This window comes from Odocoileus virginianus, chromosome 5 (assembly GCF_023699985.2).
Source record: "Odocoileus virginianus isolate 20LAN1187 ecotype Illinois chromosome 5, Ovbor_1.2, whole genome shotgun sequence".
Taxonomy (NCBI): Eukaryota; Metazoa; Chordata; class Mammalia; order Artiodactyla; family Cervidae; genus Odocoileus; species Odocoileus virginianus.
The window spans coordinates 67,270,836-67,287,709 of NC_069678.1; the positions used below are offsets into that span (position 1 = coordinate 67,270,836).

The 16,874-nt window shown below is 36.6% G+C and overlaps 1 long non-coding RNA gene across 1 annotated transcript; it reads left to right on the forward strand.

Annotated features, from left to right (window-relative positions):
* The first annotated feature begins 4 nt into the window (after nucleotides 1–4).
* On the forward strand, nucleotides 5–15,560 carry LOC110130242 (uncharacterized). The gene is made up of 3 exons (XR_002311786.2): nucleotides 5–571; nucleotides 7,920–7,996; nucleotides 14,632–15,560. It is a non-coding gene; the product is annotated as an uncharacterized lncRNA (long non-coding RNA).
* Nucleotides 15,561–16,874: the final 1,314 nt, after the last annotated feature.

Genomic DNA, 16,874 nt, shown 5'->3' on the forward strand with positions numbered 1-16,874 from the left:
GAGGGGGCGGGAAGAGCGGGAATTGGTTGAGCAGGAGGGATTGCTGATTGGACGCACCCTCTTGGATTTCGACCAATCAACGTGAGACAAGACTGAGCCTTCTAGTGAGAGCTAGAGCGGGTGGGAAGGGGTTTATGACCTGGCAGGTGCAGTTAGGGCGGGGGGCAGTGAGTGCGCGTGCGCGACGGGGCGTTAGTGAGGTCGACTATCGCGTAGCACCAAGGGCAGAAGTGGCCACGGGGGCCTAGGAATGTGTAGGAGAAACTCCAGGCATCTTCCCGCCTCCATGCGAATAGGGCAGCTCCTGGCTACACCTGTGAAGACCGACAGCCTGCTTCCACAGCGTCTTCAGAGATAGATCCTACCAGTGAATAAAAACCATCCAGAGAGGGAGAGCTAATGTTCTATGCGCTCGTTAGAAAAGGATATTTTAGTTTGCAGATATGGCAAAGAAATTTTTTCCTATGGGGTAAAATACTATAAAGCTGCTTAAATCAAATAAGCTCTCACAAGATCACAAAACCATGGACAATTTTATTTTAAATGAGGCAAAAGGGAAGGCCATTTTCAGGTAGGAAAATGAAAAATGATCTTTTCGTTTTCAAAAAAGTATGAAAGATATCAATGTACAATGCTTGTTATGTTTCTAGAGCGGTTGAAAACTTGTCTTTTCTCAAAATGTTCATGGGGGAGGGGAGGTGTATATTGGAAACTAAGGTACTGACTGATACATAATTTAGGCTATTGAATTGGCCTGGAATATTATTACTCACTTGATTTTCATCACTCATTCATAAACTCATCAGTTCATGCTCTGTGTAAAAATGCAGCTGGCTCATTTATATTATTGCATCTTTATGTTTCGACATTGAATGTTTAAAACTGATCACTGCAATTAAAAGCCCCCCAATTTAAATCAGTCTCATTCTAAAAATAGAGTACATGCATTTGCTATTGAGTCCCTTAACATTATTACAGGACTTTCTTACACTGTGTGGAGTCATTTTTTACTTCTGTACACTAGCAACACTAGTAATATGATTTGATGAAAAGTAAAAGATCTAGGAATTGAAGACCTGGTCTGGGTCTTGACTTTACTCTTCACTGGCAATGTTGACAGCTTTCTCGTGTGGAACCTAACCTCCACCTTCCTAAAATGATGAGAATGACACTAACCTCCCCTGGATACCTCATAAGGGCAAAAATGATAATGGATCTGGAAGATTTTTGTGAATGAAAAACTCTTTTGCAAATATGAGTTACTGCAATCACATATATGCTTAGAAGTGTTTGAGAACATGTCACTAAGAGCCACATTAGTGACTACTGGGAATATTTAAGAAGGGGCAACTGAGAGGCAATTGAGTTATCTTTCTGGGATCTATACAATCAGAGAATAGATGCCCAGTTCTCTTCATGATACTAGATTCAATAGGAAAATATTAATATGTGAAGGACATGATTGTGAATTTAAAGAAATATTTCAAATTTGAAGTTAGAAAAGTGTAAAACATTAATCATTGAAATAAAACAATACAAAATAATGTTGAAAAAAGTGCACTTTCATATACAACTAGAACAAGCATTTTAGGAAAATTTTGTGTTTTTAATTATAAGATTATTTTGCAATACATTGGGCCAGGAAAAAAAAAAAAAAGATGTTAAAAGAAATGCCTAAAACAATGTAGGCTGTTATTTTCCAACTGTTGGCATTCATTTCTAAAAATCAGCACCCATATTTGGAGAATTGGATGAAACTAACTTTTAAACACTAGCAATGGAATTATAAATTGATACAATCTTCTGAAAAGTTTTTGAGGCTATCAAGAATCTTTAAAATGTTCAAGCCTTTAAGTCAATTTTACTTCCAGAATCTATTCTAAGAAAATAATCAGATGTCAACAAAGTTGTTGATTGCAGTGCTATTTATCAAAGCAGAAAAAAGAAACAGCCATTAAATATCTGAAAGAGGAATAATTAACTGCATTATGATATATCCATACAATAAAATATATAGTAGCTCTTAAAATAATTTGAAAGAAGTTTAATTGCTCAGGAAAATGCTTACAAAATAATATTAAAATTAAAAAGTGATGATTTAAATCTGTACATACAGTGTGGCTCTCTTGAGAGAGAGAGATGGATAGTAATATAATGATAATATCCAGGTTTGGGAATAATTGGTAAGTTTTACCTCTTTGTACTTGACAATAATTTTGAAATCTTCTACAGTGACTTTTATCATTAGACAAACTAAATAACTGAAAATAATTAAAATTTTGAATATGGTTAGATCTCAACCATGAAAGAATACATATTAGCATGCAAACACACACACACACACACACACACACACACCACTCCTAAGTGTTTGAACAGAGAGAGATTGAAAAGAAAATTGATTATAATTATGCCTATGATCTAGCAATCCCACTCCTGGGCATATACTGGGAGAAAACCATAAATTGAAAAGCTTCATGGACCCTAATGTTCATTGCAGCACTGTTTACAATAGCCAGGACATGGAAGCAACCTAATGTCCATCAACAGAAGAATGGATAAAAAAGATGTGGTACATACATACAATGGAATATTACTCAGCCATAAAAAGCATGAAATAATGCTATTTTCAGCAACATGGATTGACCTAGAGATTGTCATACTCAATGAAGTAAGTTAGACACAGAAAGATAAACATCATATGGTATCACTTATATGTGAAATCTAAAAACAATAGGATACAAATGAACTTATTTATAAAACAGAAGTACAGTCACATATAGGAAACAAATTTATGGTTACCAGGGAATAAGGGGGTGGCAATAAATTGGGAGATTGGGATTGACATAAACTCACTACTATATGTAAAGCAGATAACTAATAATAACCTGCTGTATAGCATAGGGAACGCTACTCAGTATTTTGTAAAGGTTATATGGGAAAAGACTCTAAAAGAGTGGATATATGTATATGTGTAACTGATTCACTTGTCTGTATACTGAAACTAACAGAACACTATAAATCAACTATATGCCAATAAAAATTTTTTTTTAAATTAAGTTCAAACTTGTGTTCTAGATACCTGATGTGACTTACTTCCTGGATGATCTTGGACAAGTCACTTAATTTCAGTAATCCCTAATTTCAATCTTTGTAAACTCAAATAATACGTATATGTTTCTGTACATTTATACATTGATTAGGGATTTTTTGGTGTTAAGTGGGTGAAATTTAACCTGGTAACTATTAAAATGTTATTTCAAGGGTACAAAATCTCATGGATTCAGAGAAAAAAATCTGAAGAACTCCACATGGGAAAGGGCAGGTCTCAGAGCAGCTTATCAGATCTAGGTTGCAAAAGTTCTAACAAGTCTTTTCAGGAGAGTGCCACCCAGATGAATATAATAAAAATGGTTTCAAGTCTTTTTAAGTCATTTTATTCAAGATTCAAGTTGGAGAAAGAGCATCTAGTGGGTCTATCATGACATATTTATCCAATCCTTTGCCAGAGGAAGATAAAGTGCCTAGAATGGCTGCCCGACCAGGACTGTAAACCCAAGTTGAAATCATGCAGTGGTTGCCCCATGTGGATAGAGTAGGGGATATGGATGCCTGCAGACAAAAACAAAAAGAGCAGTTCCCTCCACGTAAACTCATATGGTTGCTGTGAATACCAAATGCATATAAAATGCCTAAAAGAACTCCTAGCTCATGATAATTGCTAAATCTATTTTAGTATAATTCTTATTTACACTGCATATATGTCTTAAGGTGTGTGTGTGTGTTTGCACTCATTAAAAAAACAGTGAAAAAAGATACATTAAAATTTTGGTAGAGGTTATTCACAGTGATTATTAATTTTTAAATTTTCCTCTCTTACCAAAATGAACTAATATTAGGTGGGAGGGGGGATCGGGATGGGGAATACATGTATATCCATGGCTGATTCATGTCAATGTATGACAAAAACCACTACAATATTGTAAAGTAATTAGCCTCCAACTAATAAAAAATTTAAAAAAAATTAAAAAAAAAATAAAACCAAAAATTCTAAAAGAGAAAGATGAGATCAGGATGAGATTTTTAAGCTCTGAATTGGCCTCTTAAGTGGATGGATATGTGATAAAAGGAGAAAAGCCCTAACTAGGTACCTTAAAAAGAACTGTAGACGGCTCTACTGATAGAGTATATCTGTGCCTTGCCCATAAAGTTATGGAGTGAAAAAATGGAGAAGTCTAAGATTTTCCCTGCTGATATGTAGATATACTGAATGGCCGAGGGTAGACACCAGCTAGAAGAAAATCCTGGCCTGGACAGGCACAGATCTAGACATTCAGACAGAACAGTCATTCTAGCAGAGTGACCATATCAGCAGCAAACATCCCGATGGACCTCCCCAGCAAAGCATTCATTCCTAAAGCAAACTATTGGGCCCCTACACACAAGATCCTACATCCAGTCAGCATCTAGATCTATAATCAGCTGAATACAACAGGAGACATTTCTAGATTGTGACAATTTGTAGAATCTGGGAGATACTTTGGAATGAGTGTCCACACCCTGGGAAAGGGGGTTTACAAGCCCTAGGTAGACTCCCAGGTAAGAGAAATGATGATGAAAATTTACATTTTAAAACAGCATCTAGTTCTTAGGCCTGTGATCAGAGTTGGTGCAAGTGCCTAGCTCTATAAAATACTGTACTGGCATTAGGGAAGCAAGACTGCAAGACCAACCCTATACACTAACCACAGGTGAGCTTTAGCTTTTTGATGAGACAATCTTGGACAGAATTGACTTGAGCACTCAGTGGGAGTCATCCCCACAGGTATTTTCAGACCTGGTGACTATTGAGAAAGAAACTGGAGAAAATGGATCAGGGATGAGGACTACTTCCCACTGGGTATAAAAGAGAATACTTCACCTTGGCCAGGAACTGACTCCTGTTACGAAAATAATGAGAGACTTACATGATACTGAAAATATTGCTTCTGGGGCTTTTTATAGACAAGAAAATTTATATCACTTAATAAAACTGCTTTTAAGTGTATTTTGTTTCAGTATTTAAAATCAATATGATTACTAACCTGTTGTGCTACCCCAAAGAGATTATTCTAAGATTTTAATGAAGTTCAGATCAAGAGTGAAGGTGTCTCTGTCACTGATGAATATACAGATACAATACAAAAGATTTTAAATTTATATTATAAGAAAAAAATTGCAAGAAGTGACTCTGAGATGAAGATTAGCATTCAGGAGGTTTCCTAAGTGCTCTTGAAGGTAGTCCATTGGATAAGAATCAGCCTGCAGGGCACAGGGGTTTGATCCCTAGTCCAGGAACTAAGATCCCACATGCCTTGGGGCAACTAAACCCATACACTATAACTACTAAGTCTGTGTGTTCTAAAGCCTGCACTCTGCACCAAGAGAAGTGACCACAATGAGAAACTCATGCACCGCAACTAGAGAATAGCCTCTGCTCTCCGCAACTGGAGAAAGTCCATGCACAGCAACAAAGAGCCCATGAGCCGCAATATTACCCAGCACAGGCAATACATAAATTAATTAATTTAATTACTTTAAAATAAAAAAGAAGTGCTCTTGGGAATAACAGCCGTGGAAGGGAAAGAAATGAAGCAGAAATGAGTAGAGGGAGAAAGAAGGCTGAGATGAAGTCCTATTGATAGTCCCAACCAACCCCTGGGGAGCTCTGAAGCTAGGATGATGCTTCTGAGTTTTCTGAGTTTGAATGAAAGGGGTTTAATCCTTATGCCTCCATAGTCCTTGGATATGGGCTATCCTGGAAAGGTGGCATGGCAGCCCAGGCAGTTCACAATGGCTGATGGCTGTCTGTGAACAGCACTCCCCCATGTTGGGATCTGGGCATCACATCACAGAATCCTCTGAATAGCAGTCATGCCTACAGTCATGTAGATGGATGTGGGGGTGCCATCACTCAGAATGGTAAAGTCTAGTTCAGAAAAGCCTGGACAAGTAACCCCAACTGGGGCAATAGTATCATAACCACTAAGTTAAAATGGTCACAGAGGAAGAATGCTGGCATCCTTAGTTCTTGCACTGAGAAGGCACCAAAATGGAAAGAAAGTATAGAAACAGTTATAATTTCATGTAAAGACTTGGTGTCAAATAACTAAACAAATAGTGCCTTGGAGAATTTAAAACTGGGGTGCCTGGGGAAATAAAAGTTATGAAAGATAAATCGCAATGTAGGATGATATTATCAATTGTATTTTAAACTGATGAGAAAGAATGATCAATTTGTCACTTATTGAGTGAAAATGAATATCACCATTTCATTTACTAAGCATATTTAAACACACTCCAAAGCTAAGTCAAATACAGCTAAACCTGATTATTTTATCTTGCCCTAAGGTGGCACAGTGGTAAAGAATCTGCTTTTAATGCAGGAGACTTGGGTTCAGTCCCTGGGCTGGGAAGATTCCCTGGAGGAGGAAATGACAACCCACTTCAGTATTCTTGCCTGGAGAATTCCATAGACAGAAAAGCCTAGCAGGCTACAGTTCACAGGGCCACAAAGATTTGGACATGATTGAGCGACTAACACACACAAGGAACTAAGATGAGAAAAAAATTTAATAGCAAGGTATATATTTCAAAAACCATGTTTCAAAAACCTAAAAGCAACAGGTAACAAATATTTAGTAAAATGTATTGATAATAATGTAAGCAACCTAAAGCATTTTGGTTTAAACCAAACCAAACTTAACCAACCAACTTAAATATACAAATCGTCTGCTTTCCGGCTCAGCTTCCCTAAGCAAATCACAAGATATGTCATCATTTTACACTCTATTAGAAGAGCTGATCCCCACTCCTCATTCTGTTGGTGACCTGTTTCTTCTATACAAAAATCCTTCTAATCCATGTAAGCAGATTTTTAAAATAAACTCTAAACACTGACACAAAGTGGCTAATCACTTAATCCACAGATGTTTGTCTCTAAAAAGCAAGCAAAATCTAACTTTACAGTATAACAATCCAAGTTACCTCCTATTGTCTTCAAGGATATTGAAGATTAATATTTTAAAAATAAGAAGTTATTTAGTTTACATCATATAAATGGAAAGTGAATAAAATCATTCACGAGACAAGGTTCACAGAAATAATAAAAGTATGGTTTCTAAGGATGACAGGGATCACTGTGCTAGAAATACTGCTTATATCTTTTTATAGCTTGAAAAATCTATATTTGAAACCATTATGGCTAAACATGGTACTCTGAAACCTCCAACATGTATATCAATTGAGAATAAGGAAAGTGATTTTTGCCTGAGGAGATATACCTGTTCACTCTCCATGTGTTAAATACTGTGACTTAAGATAGAAAATGCTAGAAGGAAAAAATTTATCAGGAAATTAAGGAAAAAGAAGAAGGTGGGCTATCTAATCAAGACCAATAACAAATCAGGCTGTAAAAACAAAGACAGAAAGGCCAGAAAAGACGTGTGATGGCTTTGTTAATATGAGCAAGTATAGGAAATACCTAGAAGTCCAATTAATGTTAATAAAAGTTTTGAAATGATTTAACCAAATAAATAAATACTCTTTTATGTGACTTGGAAATATTTTCCAGATAGCCTAAAAATAAAACAAAACAAACATAAATTTAAAAACTGATCAGGGCTTATTCTTTTACAGTAGAGAGAAGCTGCACATTTCATTAAAGTACTTGAATAGTGTTTAGTATTGGTGACCAAGAAGATATCTAGTCCTGAGGCTATAAAGACCTACAACAGCAACAATAGTAATAGCAGCTAAAATTTATGGCATTGTTATTAGGTGCTAAGCACTATTCAAAGTGCTTCATCTTTGCCAATTCATTTATTAATATCTTTAACAAACTGACAAGGTAGGTAACACTTTTAGTCTTTATTTTACAGATGAAGGAAGTGATCATGAATAAGCTGCATACTTCAGAAAATGTGTTTCCAAATGTGAAGAGGAGACATCTACCAGGGTATATCAACACTGTTTTTTAAGCTTTATTATAGTATAATTGATATACAAACATTTACACACATTTAACATATGCATATTGATCAGTTTGAATATCTGTGTATACCCATCATGCCATCACCACAATCAAGGTTCTAAACCTAGCCACCATCTCCAAAAATTTCCTTTTGTTCTTTGGTGTTTGTGTGTGGTTTGTGGAAAGAACTGATATTTTTTTTTAAGATAACCATTACAGAATAAAATATAGCACATACAATTCTTCAGTCGTTATTGTTTTTGTATTGTCCCTTGCTACTGAAATATGTCTTCAGGCAGTCAAGTTTCTTTTGGTTGAACACTGTGAAGCAAGTGAAGCTTTCATATCCAATGAGTGAAATTAATTGTTGCCTTTTAAAAATTTTTTTTCATTTATTTTTATTAGTTGGAGGCTAATTACTTTACAATATTGTAGTGGTTTTTGCCATACATTGACATGAATCAGCCGTGGATTTACATGTGTTCCCCATCCTGATCTCCCCTCCTGCCTCCCTCTCCATCCCATCCCTCTGGGTCTTCCCAGTGCACCAGCCCTGAGCACTTGTCTCATGCATCCAACCTGGGTTGGCGATCCATTTCATCCTTGATAGTATACTTGTTTCAATGCTGTTCTCTCAAAACATCCCACCCTCGCCTTCTCCCATAGAGTCCAAAAGTCTGTTCTGTACATCTGTGTCTCTTTTTCTGTTTTGCATATAGGGTTATCGTTACCATCTTTTTAAATTCCATATATATGCGTTAATATACTGTATTGGTCTTTATCTTTCTGGCTTACTTCACTCTGTATAATGGGCTCCAGTTTCATCCATCTCATTAGAACTGATTCAAATGAATTCTTTTTAATGGCTGAGTAATATTCCATTGTGTATATGTACCACAGCTTCCTTGTCCATTCGCCTGCTGACGGGCATATAGGTTGCTTCCATGTCCTGGCAATTATAAACAGTGCTGCAATGAACATTGGGGTGCACGTGTCTCTTTCAGATCTGGTTTCCTCAGTGTGTATGCCCAGGAGTAGGATTGCTGGGTCATATGGCAGCTCTATTTCCAGTTTTTTAAGGAATCTCCACACTGTTCTCCATACCGGCTGTACTAGTTTGCATTCCCACCAACAGTGTCAGAGGGTTCCCTTTTCTCCACACCCTCTCCAGAATTTATTGCTTGTAGACTTTTGGATAGCAGCCATCCTGACTGGTGTGTAATGGTTCCTCATTGTGGTTTTGATTTGCATTTCTCTGATAATGAGTGATGTTGAGCATCTTTTCATGTGTTTGTTAGCCATCTGTATGTCTTCTTTGGAGAAATGTCTGTTTAGTTCTTTGGCCCACTTTTTGATTGGGTCATTTATTTTTCTGGAATTGAGCTGCAGGAGTTGCTTGTATATTTTTGAGATTAATCCTTTGTCTGTTGCTTTGTTTGCTATCATTTTCTCCCATTCTGAAGGCTGTCTTTTCACCTTGCTTATAGTTTCCTTTGTTGTGCAAAAGCTTTTAAGTTTCATTAGGTCCCATTGTTTATTTTTGCTTTTATTTCCAATGCTCTGGGATGTGGGTCATAGAGGATCCTGCTGTGATTTATGTCGGAGAGTGTTTTGCCTATGTTCTCCTCTAGGAGTTTTATAGTTTCTGGTCTTACTTTTACAAGTGGTTGACCAGTTTTCCCAGCACCACTTGTTAAAGAGGTTGTCTTTTTTCCATTGTATATCCTTGCCTCCTTTTTCGAAGATAAGGTGTCCATAGGTATGTGGATTTATCTCTGGGCTTTCTATTCTGTTCCATTGATCTATATTTCTGTCTTTGTGCCAGTACCATACTGTCTTGATGACTGTGGCTTTGTAGTAGAGCCTGAAGTCAGGCAGGTTGATTCCTCCAGTTCCATTCTTTTTTCTCAGGATTGGCTATTCAAGGTTTTTTTTATTTCCATACAAATTGTGAAATTATTTGTTCTAGTTCTGTGAAAAATACCGTTTGTAGCTTGATAGGGATTGCATTGAATCTATAGATTGCTTTGAGTAGTATACTCATTTTCACACTATTGATTCTGCCAATCCATGAACATGGTATATTTCTCCATTTATTTGTGTCTTCTTTGATTTCTTTCATCAGTGTTTTGTAATATATAGGTCTTTCATTTCTTTAGGTATATATATGCCTAAGTATTATATTCTTTTTGTTGCAATGGTGAATGGTATTGTTTCCTTAATTTCTCTTTCTGTTTTCTCATTGTTAGTGTATAGGAATGCAAGGGATTTCTGTGTGTTAATTTTATATCCTGCAACTTTACTATATTCACTGATTAGCTCTAGTAATTTTCTGGTAGAGTCTTTAGGGTTTTCTATGTAGAGGATCATGTCATCTGCAAACAGAATCTGCTGACTGAGGCTAGTGACTATACACGTGACTGAGAGACCTTGAATGGATCAAACTTTTGACATTTTTTATCTGAAGATGAGTCTGACTTATTGTTTCAAATATGATTTTTCTTATAAACATCACATGAGTTTTCTCAGCAATAATTAAGTTGGATATTTGGACTGAATAACTGGTCTACTATTAGGGGTGTATTTTTTATGTTCAAATTGTTTTTATTGATTGTAGTCACCATATTCATTCTCTCTGTATGTATATTTCAATAGTAACCAAAATAATTACTCTTTCCCCTTAAATCATCAAAGAATAAGAATGCTCTCTTACATAATCTGGCTGGCTTCCCTGGTAGCTCAGATGGTAAAGAATCTTCCAGCATTGTGGGAGACTCAGGTTTGATCTCTGGGTCAGGAAGGTCCCCTGGAGAAGGAAATGGTAACCCACTCCAGTATTCTTGCCTGGAAAACCCCATGGACAGAGGAGCCTGGTGGGCTACAGTCCATTGGGTGGCAAAGAGTCAGACACGACTGAGCAACTAACACACACACTTACATAACCACCTATAATTATCACATTTGGGAAATTTAACATCAATACAATATTATTATTCAATCGTGTGTGCTCGATTGCTCTCTGCAACCCCATTGACAGTAACCCACCAGGCTCCTCTGTCCATGTAACTTTCCAGGCAAGAGTACTAATGTGGATTGCCATTTCCTCCTCCAGGATATCTTCCCCATCCAGGAATAGAACCCACAAATCCTGAGACTCCTGCATTGGTAGGTGGATTCTGCCACCTGGAAAGCCATTTCAACCTACAATCCTTCTTTAAATTTACCTAATTGTTCTTAACTATTTTTCTCCCTCTGGAATCCTCACTGACCCTAGGGACTGTAGCCCATGAGGCTCCTCTGCCCGGGGGATTTCCTAGACGAGAATATAGGAGTGGGTTGCCATTTCCTCCTCCAAGGGATCTTCCCCACCCAGGAACTGAATCCACATCTTCTGAGTCTCCAAGTTGCTTTGGTCTCCTTTAATCTATGTCAGTACCCTAGCCTGTGTGCATGTGTATGTGTGTGATTTCATGACAACAACATTTTTGAATGGCCCCATCTAGTAACATTTGTCAGATTATCTCTTCACGACCAGATTTGGCTTAAACATTTTTAGCAGAGAGTATATATGAACTCAGTGAGTGTGTCACATTGGCAGGAACATGACATTGGATTGTCTGATTATGGGAGATGTTAAATGTTATAATTTAGATAGTATCCATCAGATTTCTCCATTATAAAGATTTTTTTTCCATTGTAATTACTTAGTAACTTGACACTGTGTGAATATAAGGTTCCCCAAAAGTTTGTCACTCGGTGCTTTTAGCATCCATTATTAGTTATTGCCTGAATTGATTATTACCATGGTGGTCACAAAATGGTGCTTTTCTTTTTCCATCATTCTTTTTAAATCTGCTAACTGACACTGTTTTGTTAAAGAAGACCTTTCCTCTTCTCTCCACACCCACAACTTTTTAAAGTGTAAATATGGACTCATAAATGTGTTTTTATTCAATATGATACAATTAATCCTCGTCACTATTTTTTAGTCATCAAACTATCCCAAGTTCAGCCAGTAGGAGCCCCTTCAAGTTGCCTTCTGTGTCCTTTCTGCATACCTCTTCAGTTTTTATGCACTTCTCTACAGAAGAAGTTCCGAGTTCCCTTTGTACTTTCCTGTCCCTATCTTGACATCAGTCATTTCTCACAGAAACCCTGGCTCCATTTTATGGGGAATGGTATTTAGTAGGGCTCAATTTCTGTGACCAAAGTGGGTTACATTTCTTAATTATAATTTTGTTTTTTCAACATTAGATTTTAGTTCTGTGTTGAAATAATACATCCCCGTAAAAACTAAAATATGGAACGTAATAGTCATTTACATGTCAGGGTGAAAGTATTTATCGGCTTGTATATTTTATAAGAGATCGGAAGCAGAAAGAATGAGGACACTGGACAATGTGAAGGGAGGGGGTTGAGGGTGGTGGAGAGGTGAAACAGGTTCATGGATGGAAAGAAAGCTAATATCAATTACTTCTATTCTGGGAACATTTGTGTAAACTATTTAAATTAATCCTTACAACAATCCTTATTTTTACAAAAGAGGAAGTAACTTCTTCAAAGTTGTAATATGTATAGCAGATAGTCTAGAACTGAAACCCTTTTTGTTTGGCCAGAAAAGCCTCATCTGTGCCTTCTATTACCCTAAGTTGTTCCCCAAGGCAAGCAAGGAGGTTGATGAGCTAAAAACACAACTTTCGCCTACTTCAGGTTTGAAACAGAGTAAACTTGCTCAAGCCGCTTACCCTGTTTCACTTGAAGTTGTTCATTGTGACTTGCATGCATAGCCACCCTCACAAATACTGTCCTTCAGTTGAGAATAAGGTTCAAACATTTTTCCAGTGCTCAGGAAGTTTGTAGGGAAACAATTTGATTTCATTTGCTTTCACTGTTGATTCAAAAAGAACAGATAGGCATCTCAAATTGAGTGTTTCTCAGTTGGATTATTTATTACAAGTCCTGCCTGTTGCCAGAGTTTGTCTAGTGCTCGGAAAGCTTGTTGAAGGCTTGTAAGACATAACTGAGGCAAGTTACCTGAAAAACAAGGTTGGGAACAAAGCCCATAAGAACATGTTCGTTTCCCCTTCTTATTAATACATTGGTCAACTCCCGAATTCTCTTGTTCTCAGTTCTCTTCACTGTAAATGGGGATAATAGCTTCCCTGCCTGAAGAAAGGAGGCAGGATATCTAGGACATCAATAACCATGCATTAGGTAACTTCTATTCAGTTCCGCTCAGTTCAGTCTCTCAGTCGTGTCCGGCCCTTTGCAACCCCATCAACAGCACCAGGCTTGCCTGTCCATCACCAACTTCTGGATCTTGTTCAAACTCATGTCCATTGAGTCAGTGATGCCATCCAACCATTTCATCCTAGTTGTCCCCTTCTCCTGCCTTCAGTCTTTCTCAGCATCAGGGTCTTTTCCAATGAGTCAGTTCTTCACATCAGGTGGCCAAATTATTGGAGCTCCAGCTTCAGCATCAGTCCTTCTAATGACTATTCAGAACTGATTCCCTTTAGGATTGACTGATTTGATCTCCTTGCTGTCCAAGGGGCTCTCAAGAGTCTTCTCCAACACCACAGTTCAAAAGCATCAATTCGTTGGTGCTCAGCTTTTTTTATGGTCGAGCTCTCACATCCATACATGACTACTGGAAAAACCATAGCTTTGACTAGGCAGACCTTTGTTGCAAAATAATGTTTCTGCTTTATAATATGCTGTCTAGATTTGTTATAACTTTTCTTCCAAGGAGCAAGCGTCTGAATTTCATGGCTGCAGTCACCATCTGCAGTGATTTTGGAGCTCAAGAAAATAAAGTCTGTCACTGTTTCCACTATTTCCCCATCTATTTGTCATGAAGTGATGGAATTGGATGCCATGATCTTAATTTTTTGAATGTTGATTTTTAAGCCAGATTTTTCACTCTGCTCTTCCACTTTTATCAAGAGGCTCTTTATTTCCTCTTCACTTTCTGCACTAAACGTGGTGTCATCTGCATATCTGAAGTTATTGATATTTCTCCTGGCAGTCTTGATTCCAGCTCATGCTTCATCCAGTCTGGCATTTTGCATGATGTACTCTGCATATAAGTTAAGTAAGCAGGATGACAATATACAGCCTTGACATACTCCTTTCCCAATTTGGAACCAGTCCGTTGTTCCATGTCAGGTTCTAACTGTTGCTTCTTGACCTGCATACAGATTTCTCAGAAGGCAGGTAAGATGGTCTGTTTGGTATTCCCCTCTCTTTAAGAATTTTCCACAGTTTGTTGTCATCCACACAGTCAAAGGCTTCAGCATAGGCAATGAAGCCTAAGTAGATATTTTTCTGGAATTCAATTGTTTTTTCTATGATCCAATGGATGTTGGCAATTTGATCTCTGAACATTTCATTTGACACTGAAAATGTGGAGAACTATAAGGCAGAGTATCTACTCTTACTATGCTGGCCATCTAGTTGGGGATGGTGAACTTACATATGAAAAAGAGCAAATACATTTTGTAACACACCATATGAGTGTCAAAGAGAAGGGAAATGATTAATTACTAAGGACATTATTAGTGTACCAATTTACAATAATAATAAAACACAACTTTCTTTTGTTTCAACCAATGTTTTAGAAATGAAGTAAGAAACAAGGAATGAAGAGACAAAGGGAAATGCAACAAATGAAGAGGGAAGGGAGAAAGGAAAGGGAAAAAGAAAAAACAGGGTGAGCAATAATGATAACTACATAGGTAAAAAAGTCAATGTTAATGTATTTTTACTTTGTAACTCCTTGTTTTTCCTATAAAATAATCTACGTTGATGGGAACACAATGCATAAAAGGTAACATAACAATAACATAAAGGGAGGATCAAATTGTATAGGAGCAAACATTTTCTACATAGCTGAAGCTTAATTGACACTAATTCAAACTAGATTGTATGAATCAAAATGCTACTTGCAATCTCTAGGGCAACCACTAATAACTTAAAAATGTGTAGAGAAAAAGAGAATGGAATCAAAATGGTATACTAAAAAATACATATTGAACATGAAAGAAGGCAGTCATTGAGTTGAGGAACAAGAAAAGATATAAGACATGTAGAGAATCTATGCAAAATAGAAATCCTCCCTTATCTGTAATTACATTGAAGGAAAATGAAATTAAAACCAATCAAAAGGCAAAAAAAGGGCAGAATAGTTTCTAAAATCATGATCCAATCATATGCTATCTATAAGAGATGACCTTACATTCAAAGGTAAGCTAGGTTGAAAATTTAGAGATACGAAAAAAATATTCCATGCAAACACTAATCACAACACAGCTGGATTATCTATATTAATATCAGACAAATAGAGTTTAAGAAAAATTATTATAAAAGATAAAAGGCTATTACATAGTGATAAAAAGACCAATCCATCAAGAAGACATATTAAGTATAAACACATAAACCAAGCCACAAAATATATAAAGTGAAAACTAACAATTAAAATGCCAAACAGTAATAGTAGAACACATATATACCCCCACTTTCAATGATGGATGGAACAACTACACAGAAATCAGTAAGGAAACAGAAGACTTGAACAACATTATAAGCCAACTAGAGCTAAGAGACATATATAGAACAGAACACCCAACAACAGCAGAATAAACTTTCTTGTCAGGAGCATGTGGAACATTCTCCAGGAAAGACCATATATTAGGCCACAAAATACATTTCAATACATTTAAAAAGACCAAAACCATACAAAACATGTTTTCTGACCACAATGGAATAAAATGAGAAATTAGTGTAAAAGTCCTAAAAGGAAACACAGAAGAAAAAAAAAGAAAGAAAGAAAACACAGAAGAAACATTCATGACATTGGGTTTGGCAATGATTCTTAGATAACACACCAAAAGCACAAGCAACAAAAGGAAAAATACAGATGCAATCACACTAAAAATCTTCTGCACGGTGAAGGAAACAGAGTGAAAAGATAGAATATAGAGATGGAAAAATATTTTAAAATCATATATCTGATAAGAGGTTAGTATCCAAAATACACAAGGAACTCCTACAACTCAACAACGCCCCCCCACCAAATAAATAAGATTGAAAAATGGGCAAGGAACTTGAATTAACATTTCTCCAAAGATAGGCAACTGGTTAATAGGCATATGAAAAGATGCTCAGCATTATTAATCACCAGGGAAATGCAAATCAAAGTCACAATTAAATATCACTCACACCTGTTAGGATAGCTATTACAAATATATTTCAAAGGTAATGAGTGTTGGTAAGGAGGTGGAGAAATTGGAACTCTTGTACACTTTGGTAGACATAAGATATATAAAAGGGTGAGCCTGTATGGAAAACAGTATAGTTTCTTTAAAAAATTAAAATTAGACTTACCAGGGGATCATATATCAAAATAAATTGGATTCATAATCTCCACAAGATATATGCATTCCAAAGTTCTTTGCATTATTGACAATAACCAAGATATAGAAATAACCTAAATATCCAACAAATGATGAAAGAAAGTGTGATGTATACACACAATGGAATATTGTTCAACCTTAAAAAAGAAGGAAATCCTGCCATATGTGACAATATAGATAAACCTGGAGGACATTGTGCTAAGTGAAATAATCCAGTCACAGGGAATAAATACTGCCTGATTTCAGTTAAATGAGGTATTTAAAACTGCCAACCTAATAGAAACAGAGAATATAGAGATGGTGGCCAGGGGCTGGAGGGAGGGGAAAATGGGATGGCGCTGTTGAACAGGTATAAAGTTTCAGTGTTGCCACCTGAAAAAATTCTAGAGATCTGCTGTTCAACACTCTGCCTATAGTTAACCTATAACAATACTATATTGTGCACTTAA